The sequence below is a fragment of the Pinus tabuliformis genome, chromosome 3_1, assembly GCF_031772625.1.
Source record: "Pinus tabuliformis cultivar Carrire ecotype Pingquan chromosome 3_1, CPIR1, whole genome shotgun sequence".
NCBI classification, from domain to species: domain Eukaryota; kingdom Viridiplantae; phylum Streptophyta; class Pinopsida; order Pinales; family Pinaceae; genus Pinus; species Pinus tabuliformis.
Genome location: NC_142301.1, coordinates 57,604,859 through 57,621,404, shown reverse-complemented (window position 1 = coordinate 57,621,404; position 16,546 = coordinate 57,604,859). Strand labels below are relative to the sequence as shown.

At 32.6% G+C, this 16,546-nt stretch overlaps 2 long non-coding RNA genes across 5 annotated transcripts in view; both read left to right on the top strand.

Moving 5' to 3' along the window:
• The window catches only part of LOC149185751 (uncharacterized), a 238,555-nt gene that overhangs the window by 45,105 nt on the left and 176,904 nt on the right, over window positions 1-16,546 (top strand). The gene's annotated exons all lie outside the window — the stretch shown is intronic.
• LOC149185754 (uncharacterized) overlaps window positions 5,462-16,546 on the top strand; it is a 63,695-nt gene continuing 52,610 nt past the window's right edge. Inside the window, exons 1-3 of one of the 4 annotated variants that reach the window (XR_016255645.1) lie at window positions 5,462-5,554; window positions 5,726-6,103; window positions 6,249-6,494. This is a non-coding gene — a long non-coding RNA (uncharacterized LOC149185754). Of the gene's footprint in view, window positions 5,555-5,725; window positions 6,104-6,193; window positions 6,495-16,546 lie in introns of those variants that run through there. The other 3 variants (XR_016255648.1, XR_016255646.1, XR_016255647.1) reach the window with 3 other exon arrangements.

Sequence of the window (16,546 nt, the reverse complement as noted above, 5' to 3'; positions counted from 1 at the left end):
ATATATGTTAAATTATGCTTTATTACTTCTGCAAAAATTATCCCTATGAAGCTGATGATCGAATAATTCCTGTAAGCTAACCTTCAATTCCTGTAAGGTAAGCAACAAATAAGGTCAACAAATAAGGTCAAAACAAGATTTTTACGATGGAGGTAAACTTGTGCTTTTATTTACATTATTGGGACATGTCTTCCTCTGCTTCGCATATCTGGTTACAAAAACTTAGAAATGCTTCCCACTTGACTGATATGGAATTTGTGAGTTTGATTTTAGTTTTTCATGTAATGTCTAAATGAGTCTTTTTCTCTATCTTTACATAATTTCAAAAGAGTTGAAATTATTGCTTCAGTGCTTCCTGTAAGGTAAGCAACAAATAAGGTCAACAAATAAGGTCAAAACAAGATTTTTACGATGGAGGTAAACTTGTGCTTTTATTTACATTATTGGGACATGTCTTCCTCTGCTTCGCATATCTGGTTACAAAAACTTAGAAATGCTTCCCACTTGACTGATATGGAATTTGTGAGTTTGATTTTAGTTTTTCATGTAATGTCTAAATGAGTCTTTTTCTCTATCTTTACATAATTTCAAAAGAGTTGAAATTATTGCTTCAGTGCTTAGTATTTTATTCGTGTTTACCATGCTTACTGAAATTTGAATCGTTGAAATTATTGCTTCAGTGCTTAGTATTTTATTGGTGTTTACCATGCTTACTGGAAATTTGGATTCAGTGCCCTGTTTTGATTGTTTCCTTTACAGTTACTCTGTCTCTTCTTTCAATTAATTTGTCCTTAGGCTTTTTGAAACAAATGGCTTGCATCTCCTCATATTACTTCACCGATAGTTCACTAAAATCCTATTTAGTTTGTTCCATGTGCTTGTTGCATGAGCAAAAATAAGCGCGACCTTTGTAAAATGTGACTGAACTTAAAATTCGGCTGAGAGGTCTCACTTTTCATTATATTTTGATATATTTGTGAAATTTTCTCTCGTAATCATGTAAGTTCACGGGTTTCTTCAGTATCTGTTTTTCCTGGTATACCACTTAAGCGCGACCATTGTAAAATGTAACTGAACTTAAACTAGTATTTCTGAAATTGGCACCTTTAAAGTTTTGAGTTTTGCAGCTATGGCTTAATAGCGAGCTAGATTACTAATGTAGCCCAAGTATTTTTAAACTTAAAAACACCTGTTTTATTAAGCAGACTTAAAAATAACCCACAGTCGGAGCATACATCGCGCGGTAAAGGCGGAAATGAGCCCCTCCATGGTCGTTAAATAAACACTAAACCCTTGACACGTTCCTTAACAGGTGGCGGATTGAGTTGGCGTGGTGTCGTACGAGGCCACGTGCCTGCAACGTGCTTGTCCACCAGGTGGAGGGGAGGGCGCACAGGTAATGGCGTCCCTCCCCTAGCCCAAGTATTTTTAAACTTAAAAACACCTGTTTTATTAAGCAGACTTAAAATCTAATAGCATCTTGTCCTCTTATTTGATTTGCTGTCTTTCTGAGCAATATGTTTGATAGCTTACTGCACTAATTTGTTTGTAATCCTAGAAAAAATGATCTATAAACTCTGTATAAAAAAGGTTAATTGTAACTGTATAGGTTAACTGTCACCACCCTATGGACAGAACTGTAATGTAAGAAATCTGATAAATGAATGGACAGAACTGTAATGTAAGAAATCTGATAAATGAAAACAATGAAAACAGAACTGTAACAGAACTGTAATGTAAGAAAAATCTGATAAATGAAAACAGAACTGTAAGAAGATATAACTAACTTGAATATATTGGCCACTGTTTTGTGATGTTGTCTTCAAGTTTGCTGAATAGTTTGAAAGCATAAGATGCAACTTCAACAGTGGGTGGATTTGTTTTATAGTTTTGGGGACTTGATTTTAATTGGTGGACATGGATGCACATGGATTGCAATGGCTTCATTTTGAATGTGTGGTATGGATTTAATTTGCTGTGATCTAATGGTTGGGAATTGTTTATTTGTTGATCCATGTGCTTTGATTTGTTTTAATGAGAAATACAATGAGTTGGGTGTCATTTATTGCAGTTATTGGGTCTGGGTGTCATTTATTGAACAAAGTGGATTTAATTGTTATTGGGTTGGGTGTCATTTATTGAACAAATTGGATTTAATTGTTATTGGGTTGGGTGTCATTTATTGAACATAGGGTGCTTAGTTGTTGAACAACACAGCAGTTATGGCTGACATACATTCCTTTTGTTATGTGCAGGTAGGCATATTTATTTGGGATGCAAAGTTGGAGTTCTCATGAGTGGGGGTTGAAGTGACTGCTGTTTTGTACTTCTGGAATAGACCAGTTTGGAAGCCTTTATGGCTCTAGCTGTTTTCTACTTGGGTCAATATGTTTTGCAATATTAAGTAGTAAAATACTATTTATGGACAGTTGTGGGCCCAGTCAATGTATGGGTGATTTTTGGACATAATTTAAAACTTATTTATACATAATGTTATTTATTTCTGTTTAAAATTTGGTTTCACAAGTCTTAATCACTGGTGGTTTGGTGGGACCAGTATTATATCAACTACTGGTCCCTGCACAAGAATAGGAATCCCTCCCCTATCGTTTTCACCCCTCGAAAAGAAAAAATTCTTTGCCCTATTTACTGATGTGACGAGTCTCACAATTGGGCATGCGAGTTATTCTTTTTTAGCAAAAGAAAACAAAATAGATAGATCATCGATATGGTGGACGCCGTATTCACAGATGTGACTGTTGGGATTTATTCGCTGAATTGAGCAGACGAATTATCATTTCCACCACGGAAGAAAAAATTCTTTGCCCTTTTTACAGGTAACGATTCTTTGCCCTATTTACTGATGTAACGAGTGTCACAATTGAGCATGCGAGTTATTCTCTTTCAGCAGAAGAAAACAAATTTTTTACCTTATTTACATATGTAACGACGATCATGCCACTTAATATTTTTCAGCAAAATTTGCCAGGCTACTTATTCTCTTTTAGCAAAAGAAAACAGAATCTTTACTCTATTTATATATACAAATATTACTATCACATTAATAAATCTGGTTCATTTATTAGAATACTCACATGAACAATTAAAATATTATTTGTAGTGTTTTAGATATATTTATCAAAATTGATATTTGGGAATAGACATATATCAACCATATGTACAATCAAAATATTATTGGTAGTCCTATAGATATATCTATCAAAATTAATGTTTGGGCACTTTTGGAACATAAAATCAAAATCTTTTCCCTATCTACAGATGTATACATCTACGGTGGTGCAATTGGGTAGACACCTCCAAAAAGTTTCACTTTTACCACGAGGGTCTTCTCTTGTAGTGATCTTTTAGTATAATCTTGCATTCAACCTTTATTTTATAGTGATCTTTTACTATAATCTTGCATGTGAATCTAAGTATCACTACTCTTCAAGTCAAATCTAGTGTATTTTATGTGTAGTATACTCTCTAGACACAACCCTAACTATCAATAATAATAGAATTGTCTTTCTAAGATACATTGGTTTTGATACCTTTGTTAGTGATTAGAATTGTCTTTCTAAGATACTTTTGTTTTGGTACCTTTGTGAGTGATTATTTTTTTTAAACTCTAGGAATTCATGCTAAGAAAGTCATCCTCTTCACCATTCTCATAGAAATGCAATTTTAGTAGTTAATGTCTTTAAGGATGTATATAGTTTTATCTTATCAAATGTAATACATCTTTTTTAAGTCTTGTTATGCAATAATATTAGTTGCATTCCTAATTAGATTACTAATTAACCTAGATATTTAATTATTGTTGAGAACACCTTTAACCAAAATATTTTGAGTTGAAAAGCTTGAGGATTTTCCTTCAGGTCATTATTAAAGAACTTTGAGCTATGGGTGTGATAAATTGAGGTTTCCAAGAGCTCATCCTTTGCCCTATTAATAATTTTTATAAACCATTCTTTTGAACTTAAGTTGGCCTTCCCACTTATACTTTGCTTGGGTTAAAAAGCGGTTTCATAGAGCCTTTCCTTTGACCCCTAACACTTCTTTGATGAAACTTGTTCTAATATATCAAAACTTTGAGATAGTGGATAGTGATTGATATTTGAAATGGTGCTCCTATGTTTGGTAGGTTCTATACTTGCCTATGTTTCAGACTTGTCTATTGATGTTCACAACTATTGATATCATTTTAATAGTTTTTTTTGCTAATAATTATAAGGCATGCAAAAGATTAAATAACACAAAGCCTTAACTTTTCCATGAGATCATCATGGTACAATTTAAGCCCTATTCATGAAACTTTCAAAATGACTACAACACAAGTTTCCTAAAAAAGGTGTTAGGGGTCAAAGGAAGGGCTCTATGAAACCCCTTTTCAAGCTAACACGAAATAAAATGGGGAAGGTCATGGGCTCTCCCCCACCCCAACTTAAGTTCAAATGAATGATTTTTAAAAATGAATAATAGGGAAAGGAAAGAGCTCTTAGCATCCTCAATTCATCACACCTCGCTAAGGAAAATCTTTATTAATGATTTGAAGGGAAAATCCTTAAGCTTTTCAAATCAAAATATTTTTCTTAAATGTGTCCTCAACAATAACTAAATATCTAGGTTAATTAGTAATCTAATTATAAGTGCAACTAATATTATTGCATGAAAACACTTGAAAATGCTATATTTCATTTTAAAAGATAAGCTACATATATAGTTAAAGACATTACCAAAAATGCATTTCTATGAAAATAATTGCTAGGATGATTTTGCAACATGAATTCCCACTCAGTAGAAAAAATAATCACTTACAAAGCTACTAAAATCAAAGTATCTTAGAAAGGAAATTCTATTATTAGTGATAGTTAATGTGGCCCCTAGAGAATTTAGTGGTACTTAGTTGACATCCAAGATTATGATAAAAGGCCACTAAAATAGTAAGGCAGGGATGCAAGATTATGCTAAAAATCACTACAAAAGAAGGGCTATCCATAAAAGTAAAAGATTTTGAACAGTCTACCCAATTGCACCAATAATGGTTACATCTGCCCAATTGCGCCAATGATAGTTACATTTGTACTTAGAGCAAGGATGGATTTTGTTTTTTATTGCAAAAGAATAATAATATATGTAAATAGGGCAAAGATTTTGTTTACTTAACTAGAAAAGAATAATTAATCTGCCCAAATATTAATTTTGAAAAACATATTGATAACACTACTCTTGTGCATGTAATTGATACATATCTATGAAATTACATCAACCACATTGCTTAAAAAATTTAGTTCTGCTATTTACGTCTCATCTCATCTCACATAAGATATAGGGTAAAGATTTTGTGTTTTTTTTCACTGAAAAAGAATCACTCGTATGTCCAATTGTGAGAATAAATTGGAGCCGTTACATCTGTAAATAGGGCAAGTCCAACTGTGAGAATAAATTGTAGTAGTTACATCTGTAAAGAGGGCAAAGAATTTTTTCTATATAAGGCAAGCAATGTGATTGTATTTCTCATCTCTTGCCTATCGATTTTAGCCTCCAGTTTCAGGTATGGTTATGCAACATAGATTGAGGCTTTCAATCTATGATTTTCACGCTATTTTCATGTTATCGATGATTTGCTCATGTTATGTATTGATTCACAGTAGCTTATCAAAGTCCACGTTATGTATTCATGCACTTTAGCAAATTGTGTTGAACTGAAGGCGTTTTTTTGCAGAAGTTTTCAGTTTAAACTTAGTCATACCGTCCAGTTTCCGTTATCCACCACAACACCAATATTGACCGCGACAACAGCGGCAACAAAAACACCATGAACAACGTGGGCAACGACAACAGAAACAACAATATAAAGGGCAACAACAACACTGGCAACACCGTCAGCGGCAGCGGCCAGATCATGAACACCTCCGGGAACAGCAGCGGCAACAGCAGCGGCAACGTTGGCAACAACACAGGCAACAGTGGGAACAACACCAACAGCGGCAACAGCGGCAAAATCAACAGCGGCAACGACAACACCGTCAACAGCGGCAACACCGACAACGGCGGTAGCAACAGCAACGTCAAATTCTAGTAAAGCAACTTATAGCACCAGGTAATGGCAACTTAAGTAGACCAACTTATACTAAGCGGCGTTTCTTTTCCTGTGTGCAGTGGTTCATGATTAGCTTTTTATTATCTGCAGAAAGACGTTATGAATTGCTTTTGTTTTGGTGAATTACATTGCTATTGCCTGGCAGGTATGGGAAAGAATAACTGCAGTCGAAGATTATCGGTTTATCTTAGACTGACTATGTGTTTATATGTAATTAGTTTGGAGTCAAATCGTCTATTCAATAGTGGAATAGGCATGGCCATGGATGGTTATGTTATTATGGTCACTTTAGCCATGTGCATCACATTCATATTTGAGTGGGATGCTGGTATATTGTAATTCTGATTTATATATTAGTAAACTACTGACCTGGTTATTGTGTTTTAATGTTTTGGTCATTGTACCGGGAATAAGTTTTAATGTCTTGATGGTGATACTTGGAACAAGTTAACTAAGTTAATTGAATATCTAATTAAATGTAGCGCTATATATATATATATAATTCAATAAAGTATTTTACTAAACCATGATTATGTTACATTCTTTAATATTATTGTTTAGATGTTAAAAGCCAAGTTTTGTTTGTAAAAGGTAGATAGATTTTAATTAAAACATGCATTTATAAAGTTATTTTATGTCATATTTTTCTCCTATGATTTTATTTCAATTTGAAAATTTCTTAAAAAACTAACACTATTTTATTTTGTAGATGTTATTAGCGTTCAACAAAGCAACTTTTATGCCTATAATTATATAAGAAAAAATTGTAAACATAAAACAAACATTTTCTTTCTTTCTTTTCGTTTTGATCATCAGTGAGTTGGGATAGGTGGAAATATTTCCAAATGGCTCATGGTTATCTCTAGTACAGGTCCTTTGTCTAGATCTGAACTTTTTGAAACATGAATGCTCCTCTTTGTGTGCCATATCTTTTTCTTTTCTTGTTTATGGATCGCTTCTAATTTTGTAGTGTTGTGCTTGTGAGTTGCATTCCCCCCTTCCCCCACTTTTTTTGGGTGCTTTTTTTTCCTTACGGGCAACTGTCCTACAAGTGTCCTATTTGGTAGCATGAGCAACATCTCAATGTCACATTTTCTTAATCTAGAATTTGAGTCCACTTAAAGGTTTTATGTGTCACCTACTCCTTTGCTTAGGTAAATTTCTACACAAATTCAAGCAATAGTAAATAATCCCTTCCTCATTCTTTCAACATCCATATTTTTAAATGACCTCAAACTATTTCCAATATCCTCAAGGGCCACCTCATGCAAGAAAGGAAAGGAAATATTTCGCAGCCTCACCCATGTTGCCTTCTTTGAGACAACAATTGTTTTGGAATCAAAATCTAGGAACCAAGGGGTGATGAAAAGCTCTACTCTTCCCCAAAACTAGGGCCTTTCTTTCACTACTCTCTCCAAATATTCTAGACTAACAAAGTGAACAACCAAAATTTATTTTGAACATATGCATATATCATATTTGATGGTAGAGGTTTTGAAGACCCACTCATGCAGAATATTGAACCTACTCTTTAAATCTACAAATCACTGCCCTAGATTTAAGAACAAGAAAAAAGTGATCTATATCTATTAGGTTTGGTTAAGTCAAGAGTTGGTGTTTTCTGGAGTTGTTTAACAATGTAAGGTCATGGATTTTATTGTTTCAAATCTAATGAGTTAGATCCCTTACCATCTACTTCAACCTGATAGTATAATGAACCTCCTTGGTTCCTTGATTCTAAAGCACCCCCTATAGCCTCAAAGTTAAGACAATGGTGGAATTTGTTGAAATGTTTTAATTTTTTATGACCCTAAACCTATAATTTATAATCATACTTAAATATATATTAAAGAAAAATAATATCCTATGTATTCACTTACATGGAATTTAGCATATGACTAGGGTAATTGCTACATGGCTTGTGGCTAAGGGTTCTCCAAGTTTCTCACATTAGACATGAATCAATCATTCTTATCATTAATAAATAGCCTTTTCTCCCTAGTTCGCTCATTAATACTCTAAATCATGTAACATGATGAAATAATCTTCAATAATGGAATTATACTTAGCATTAAGTATGACAAAATTACTAATTGATATCTTAAACTTTTCTAATGAAAATTCCTTCCATGCTTAAACTTAGCAACAAAGTTATTTTTATTTTCTACCACCTTAATGTCGAGGCTTCCTTAGTTACCAATTGAGATTCATCAATTAAAGAAGGAAATTTCAAATGTGTTCTCATCTTTTGTGTTAAAGAAAATATTGGACATTTGTTTCTTAATGTTGTAGCTACTTTTAAACAACTCCCAAGTATTCCCAGCATGTATTTGAAACATATTTTGATTTCTTTCAATCTTTGATATAATTAAATGTAAGTTTTTCATATTTCAATTAGAGCGAGGATTTTGACTTTGCTCCAAACAACTTGACATATTCATTTTTGAAACAATCCTCTATGCATCCTAGCATAACTCATCTATCAACAATATCTTCACTATCAAAAAGTCCTTATGATAGTGCACACACACACACACATATATATATAGTGACAATTTCCCTTCTCTAGAATGGTTGGGAAGAATGGTTTTTTCCCCGCCTATGTTGAAGTCCATGTGAGTGACATGATGGTGAGAAATATTGTTGTAATTTGTATGTGTGTAGGAATATTTTTTTATTAGCACTCACTCACAACCCTGAGGTTGAGAGAGAAGATGATAGTAACCATAGTTTCCCTTACAAGTATAATACATTCTTTGGCATTTTGGTCCTTACTTGTTCTCTTAGATAATCTTCCTTGTCAAATGCATCTTGTATAGGTATGGATTTAGTTGTAAAAGTTTACTCAATCATTGTTTTCTCAAATTCAGTTAAATTTTGTTGTAAAACTCTATTTTCCTTTATTGGTCATCCACAAAATGATTAAGTATATCTTTGGTAGCTTCAATCATTCTAACATCTCTAAATGCTTTCAAGTTTAAGGTATGGGACTTAGGGTTCATACAATTTCCTAATTTACTTACAAACATAAAGGGGCACTCTAATACTTGGGTGTGATAAATAGTGTATCTGTTGTTGAGGCAATGCACTAGAATGAATAACTTGCTTGATTCAAAAAGGACATATAATAGTAGTCAACAAGTAAACTATATATTAATAACTAGACTGCTACAAATTACCACTTTATCTAAATATGAAAATCCCACTATAATAATTATCCTACCCACTACTACAACCTAAAACTAAAATAATGTTAAATACTTATGTGTCTCTCATTGGAAAGTGTAATTTTTTTGTATTCAATGAAAGCAACACTACAAGAATACTAGTTCATTTATTAATATGAATTGCATACATATTAATTTCACATATATCTATATTCATCATATCTTAAATTTAGATTTCTTTCATATAAGAAGTGTAGTAAAGCATGAGTGAATCTATATCCAAGTTATTGAACAATTTTCACTAAATTAAATATGTTATTTCTAATGGTAATTAGTACTCTCTAAGAGTATCAATTTCAATATTCATTTCTTATATCATACTATATTCAAGAAAATTTCATCAAGGAACCTTAATTTACCATTTAAAGTCCTTGTTGACCTTTTATGTTAGTCATTCGTATGTATGTAAGTTGTACCACATGAATTCATTCATGTGCATCATCTATTGATCTATTCCATGTTGATTGATGGGGGATACCTTAAACAACTCTTTGGATGGATATTGTCTGATCAACTTCAACTCATTATCAAGGGGTTTGATATAAGAACCAATAGTACGTTGCATACCTTAGTGGCAGGTTGTAGATAGTGAGTTTACCTCTTTGGCTCCTAATTGGAAAAATCCGTGAGTGTTCAATGCTAACACATTGACCTCAGTGGCAAGTTGTAGATAGTGAGTTTACCTCTTTGGATCCTAATTGGAAAAATCCATGTGTGTTATATCAACACATTGATTCACACTATGTAGGTAGTTCTAAGTAACTTGAAGTCCATTTCAATAATTAGTGGGTCCCCTCACATCATTTAATCATATGTGTCATAACTTGAAGTCCATTTCAATCCATGGTGGGTCCCCTCACATCATTTAATGATATGAGTCATTGACTAGTAACACACTATTTCTACCATGCTCTAGATCATCCCATTTATTTGCATGATGTAGATTCATAGCATTAAGGTTGATTAGAATACTTTGGATAGGGGAATCTCACTCTTGTATCATGCATCATAACCTTCCCAAGATGCGTTGGAGTTTTGTATGATTTTATGTAGATTGAGGGCTACTCTAGGAAAACTCTCTATTATGTTACCATAGTCCTACTAATGTATACATTGACATAGATCCACATTGAATTTTATGCTGGATGTGATTTTATAGTTTCTTACAGGGGTCCATTGTGTCAATCTTGTGGCTAGGCATTCTCATTTCTTGTCATGGATGTGTAATTTATGGTTGATGGCCATGTTCAATTTATTTTATGTCAAGCATGGGATTTCCCACCTCGAGGATGATCATCTTATGATTGATAACTAGTTATGTGTGTGAATTTAATCTATTCCTTTCTTGTCAACTCCATCCTTGTATTTTGATTTATGTTTTGGTAATTTTTTCACCACAAGAGTTTCTCTTTTGACCTCCTGCATTAGGGGACATATATTTTAGCCTAGGTTTCCCACCTTATGTCAAGTAGAGAAACACTAGTTCAACATTCCAACTTGTTAGCATGGATAGTAATATAAATTAAGGAAAATATCCATATAAGTAGTGCCTTACTATATCTTACATCAATAGACATGGGAAAAACTAAGAGATTATGTATATGGATGAATTCATGAGGTATAAGTGACACACAAATTACTAAAAAGAAACTAAATAAGGAATTGAAATGGCCAACTAAGGTTTAGACTTCCTTGAACATGTAACAACATGACATAAGAGTGACTTGGTAGAATATAGTAATGAGCACCATGTGGTCTTGTACAATAATGTAACAGGAATTAATGCATGATCCATAATGACTACTACGGTATGTAGATAGAAAATTTCCCATACCAATTGAGTATATAAATTTTCATATGTTATGTAAATTGATGTGCGTACTTTTGGGATTTTAATTTTCAAGATATATTCACAAGGTTTGCCTCACAAGGAAAGGAAATTGAGCTAAGAGGTATCAAAAAGAAACAATCTAAAGTTACAAGCTCTAATGGAATGATAAAATTACTAAAAAATGGGCACCAAGGTCTAATGGCACAATTACACTAACTAAATGTACAAGCTTCAATATCATCTATGTTCGCTGATATCCATAAATATGTCAATAATCATCTCAAGGTATTTATATTAATTCCTGTTGTGTAATTTAAATGTCTTCAGATTACCTTACATTAAATTGTTAATACAAGTACACAGACTTGTGAAGTACACTATACAATATGTCCTAGGAAATTTGTTGTAAATTGAAGAAGTATTATATGTTATCAATGCAAAATAGGATATTAATCTTTGAAGGTAAATGAAGCTTAATGAAATAAAGTATTAATCTATCAATGAAATCATAATCTATATTTCCATGAAAGTCTATTGCATGAGTGAAATTTTGGTTTTTTTCATTAAAATTATTCTTGACAAAGCACAAGCATTTAACTCTTATCAAAGCATGAAACCTCTATTCTAAGGAAAACATAACTTTTACTCTCAAAGAGAAAGAAAATTATTTATAAGAAAGAAGTAGAAAATGTATTATATAAAAACAAATAAATTCTTATAAAAATATAATTTTGTATTCAAAGAAAGCAAGTACACCTAATCTAGTGTAAAATGAAGACAATTATGTTGTAAGAATATAAATTATTAATTTAATGAACGTAAAGGAAAATATGCTAAAAGATAGCATTTTATGAAATGAAAGTCAGCTATTCTATGGGGGTAAAGATATACATTTAGAATACTAATATAATGAAAGCAAGGACAATTTATACTACAAAGCAATAATGTATTTTAAGGAAAGAAAAAATAATATCTAAGAAAGAAATGAGATTATCTTCAGAAACTTTATGACATTTAAAATATTCAAGAGGTGTGTGAACAATTTTTTAGAATTTTTTAATGTGAAATGGATTAAAACTTTGTTGCAAGTTTTCCATACAAGAAACTATTATATGCTCCTAAACCTATGCCTCTAAGAATGAATATGAGATTGAAAGTGCTAGAAATAAATGCAAGAATAAAAGGAAGGAAAATCTAAATATTTTTGGTGTTTTAAATATTATTCAAGCATTTGATCTAATATTATAAGAGAAGAAAAATAATGAGTAAGACTATTGATTAAAAAAAAAAAAAAACCATGGGGTGTAGAACAGATGTTGATGGGGTGTACTATCAAGGTCACTAGTTTGAAACTTCATGGGAAAAAATCTATTTATGCTAAGGGTTGGTGTGAATGAGGCGAGGTGCAATCCCTCCATGATTTTGATAGATTAGATGCCCTTGGGTTACAGTTTCTTAAGCCAAAGGTCAAGCATGTTGTTGGTCACATTTTGTGAAGCCAAAGGTCAAGCGTGTTGTAATCTCGCAAACAACTTGAAAAAGAAATAACACAGAGTATTTAACGAAGAAATAAATAGAGTAGAAACATAGTATGGTAAATAAAATTATATTAAACATTCCACATACCACATGGAGGCACTCCAATTGAGGTACAATATTAAAATGATTGGAAAAATTCTATTATTACTGGTGCAAACTTCTCATCGAAGCTCAATGACAACAAGAGGGTGTACTCAATATTAAACTACAAATAGTGTGTACACAAATACTATTCTTTCCTTGACATGATATGTTACCTGCTTGTGAGTGATCCTATACTATTTATAGTGTTCTTTGATAGTAAAATAATTGAGAAAGGCATTGCTACAAATATGAAGATAGGGGTGATGATCATGTCCCCTATTTCATTTAAAATTGTAATTTCTACAATTGGCTAAGGATTCAGTGTGCCAAATGAAGATATATCAAACACATAATCACTCATTTTTGTTAATCCTTAGCACCTTCAAGATGATCACACTCACTTGAAGTCATTATGTTGCCACATAGAAGTCTTGATGCATTATGTCTCTATTCCATATGTCACATAATAGTTGACTAGGAGTTTTACCAAGCTATTGCAAACATCCATTGAACTTTTCCTTGTGTCAAATGGGTCGAATGACATGCTAAAGATATTTGACACCTTCCGAAAAACTTCATTTGATCTATCTACAAAGGAACCATTTGAACCTTGGATGTAGCAACATATTATTACTAAACTCATAGAATTTGTTGTTTTTTGTAACTTTTGCAAATTAACTCAATTTTATGAAGAAAGGCATACAAAACCATATAGATATTGGACTTATACATTTTTTTATCCTTTCTATCTCAGATGGCTATTATTCATGGAAGCTATGGTAGGATTATCCAAAAACAATTAGGTTTTGAAGTTTCTACATAATGTAAGTGAAAAACAAAAGTACAAATCTTTAAAAAAGGTCCTAATTCTTCGTCGCAACATTATACCATGCTTAGGGTGTTGCATGTTCACATGAATGTTGGTAAAGTTTACAAAATTTTGATACTACTATAATGAAGAGGATAGTTTTTGAGGATTGGATCAAAATATCCAAGTTACTTTTGGCTCCTTTCCTCTTCATGGCAATGGCCCACCTTGGCTTCTTCATTAAAATCTTTTTCTTTAAACTTGTGATTTTATATTGGGTTGCTTTATTGGTCTTGTTGAGCCTAGATATATTTAGATACCAATACCACATTCACTTCAAAATCTTATGTTTTTTTTCTTTGAAATTTCTACATATTGTTGATTTAGCAACTCTTCTTAGCATAGCTTCTTAAATGGTTAATTAGGGTATGGTGTGGTTTAGCATTACATGTTGGCCTTTTCCATTACTGTAGTATAGGAATTCCCTTAGAGTAGATTTTCCCTTATTCCATCAAAGAATCAAGCTTCTTCTGACTCTATTGAAGTCTGGCTTGGAATGCTAGTGGTCTTCACAAGCTGAACAGTGACAACGAGCAGAACCATCACTTTTACTTGTGCATACAGTACAGCCACCTCCAAGTTTGTACGAACCCTGGGTTGATTAAGTAAAGTTGGTATCCCACATGTTAGTGTTAGTCTCTGAAGCCTTCAACCAACGATCAAACATGCTCTGATAAAGTGGTCTAGGGTGTCAAAATCAAATCTTGTCATTTCAGTGAGTCTTCAAGTAAAAGTTGGTCACTAGGTATTAGGTCTAGGATTTGTTTTCACTCCTATCAAAGTTTTCCAATTGTCAGTCCATGTCACCATTCGGCTGAGTGTACCCTCATTCAAAGAGCTGTCATCATCATTTCAGGTTCCAATGGGTCATTTTACATCTTGTTCGAGCTTAAGTTGTACTTGGGTAAGGCTCATTTCCCTCTCCTAAGGTTTTGAAGGTAATTTTTCTTGGATGGTCAAATCATAAACAAAGCGTGTATCTTGATGCTCATACACCTTCCCCTATACTTAATATACCTTCTTAAACACTTCCCATCACTGATATCCCTCAAATTCATCATTTTCCCACAAACCCTAGCTTATTGCTATAATTTGATAATTTTCTAGACTAGGCCTATGTTTTTCCCTTTTGGACCCCTTCTCCTCACTCAATATTTAAAATTCCACTTTCCACTACTTCCTAATATCCCTCCCTATTGTACCAAATTTTCTCAAGAATTTATAAGACCCTTATTCCCTTCATTTCTTTTCATTTCTAGAAATCCCCTGTTCCACATATCGGGATAGGTTTTATTCAAATAACGTTTCTCAGAAACAGAAGATGAATTTGACAAAAGTGAGGGAGGTTTTTGTCCATCATTGATCCAAGAAGAAAAATGTCTTTCAGTTTTTACACGGGTTTCATGTTTTGGGAGAAATGTCGAAAACATCATTTGCCTCAGGAGGGTTCTTGCACCTCTCAAGTGACCTTGGTAAAATCATTTTTTCTCCTAGATGGAATGACCAAAAGACTTGGTGGTGATACTTGGAACAAGTTAACTAAGTTAATTGAATATCTAATTAAATGTAGCTCTATATATATATATATATATATATATATATATATATATATATATATATATATATATATATATATATAGATATATAGATATATAATTCAATAAAGTATTTTACTAAACCATGATTATGTTACATTCTTTAATATTATTGTTTAGATGTTAAAAGCCAAGTTTTCTTTGTAAAAGGTAGATAGATTTTAATTAAAACATGCATTTATAAAGTTGTTATATATCATATTTTTCTCCTATGATTTTATTTCAATTTGAAAATTTCTTAAAAAACTAACACTATTTTATTTTGTAGATGTTATTAGTGTTCAACAAAGCAACTTTTATGCCTATAATTATATAAGAAAAATTGTAAACATAAAACAAACATTTTCTTTCTTTCTTTTTGTTTTGATCATCAGTGAGTTGGGATAGGTGGAAACATTTCCAAATGGCTCATGGTTATCTCTAGTACAGGTCCTTTGTCTAGATCTGAACTTTTTGAAACATGAATGCTCCTCTTTGTGTGCCATATCTTTTTCTTTTCTTGTTTATGGATCGCTTCTAATTTTGTAGTGTTGTGCTTGTGAGTTGCATTCCCCCCTTCCCCCACTTTTTTTGGGTGTTTTTTTTCCTTATGGGCAACTGTCCTACAAGTGTCCTATTTGGTAGCATGAGCAACATCTCAATGTCACATTTTCTTAATCTAGAATTTGAGTCCACTTAAAGGTTTTATGTGTCACCTACTCCTTTGCTTAGGTAAATTTCTACACAAATTCAAGCAATAGTAAATAATCCCTTCCTCATTCTTTCAACATCCATATTTTTAAATGACCTCAAACTATTTCCAATATCCTCAAGGGCCACCTCATGCAAGAAAGGAAAGGAAATATTTCGCAGCCTCACCCATGTTGCCTTCTTTGAGACAACAATTGTTTTGGAATCAAAATCTAGGAACCAAGGGGTGATGAAAAGCTCTACTCTTCCCCAAAACTAGGGCCCTTCTTTCACTACTCTCTCCAAATATTCTAGACTAACAAAGTGAACAACCAAAATTTATTTTGAACATATGCATATATCATATTTGATGGTAGAGGTTTTGAAGACCCACTCATGCAGAATATTGAACCTACTCTTTAAATCTACAAATCACTGCCCTAGATTTAAGAACAAGAAAAAAGTGATCTATATCTATTAGGTTTGGGTAAGTCAAGAGTTGGTGTTTTCTGGAGTTGTTTGACAATGTAAGGTCATGGATTTTATTGTTTCAAATCTAATGAGTTAGATCCCTTACCATCTACTTCAACCTGATAGTATAATGAACCTCCTTGGTTCCTTGATTCTAAA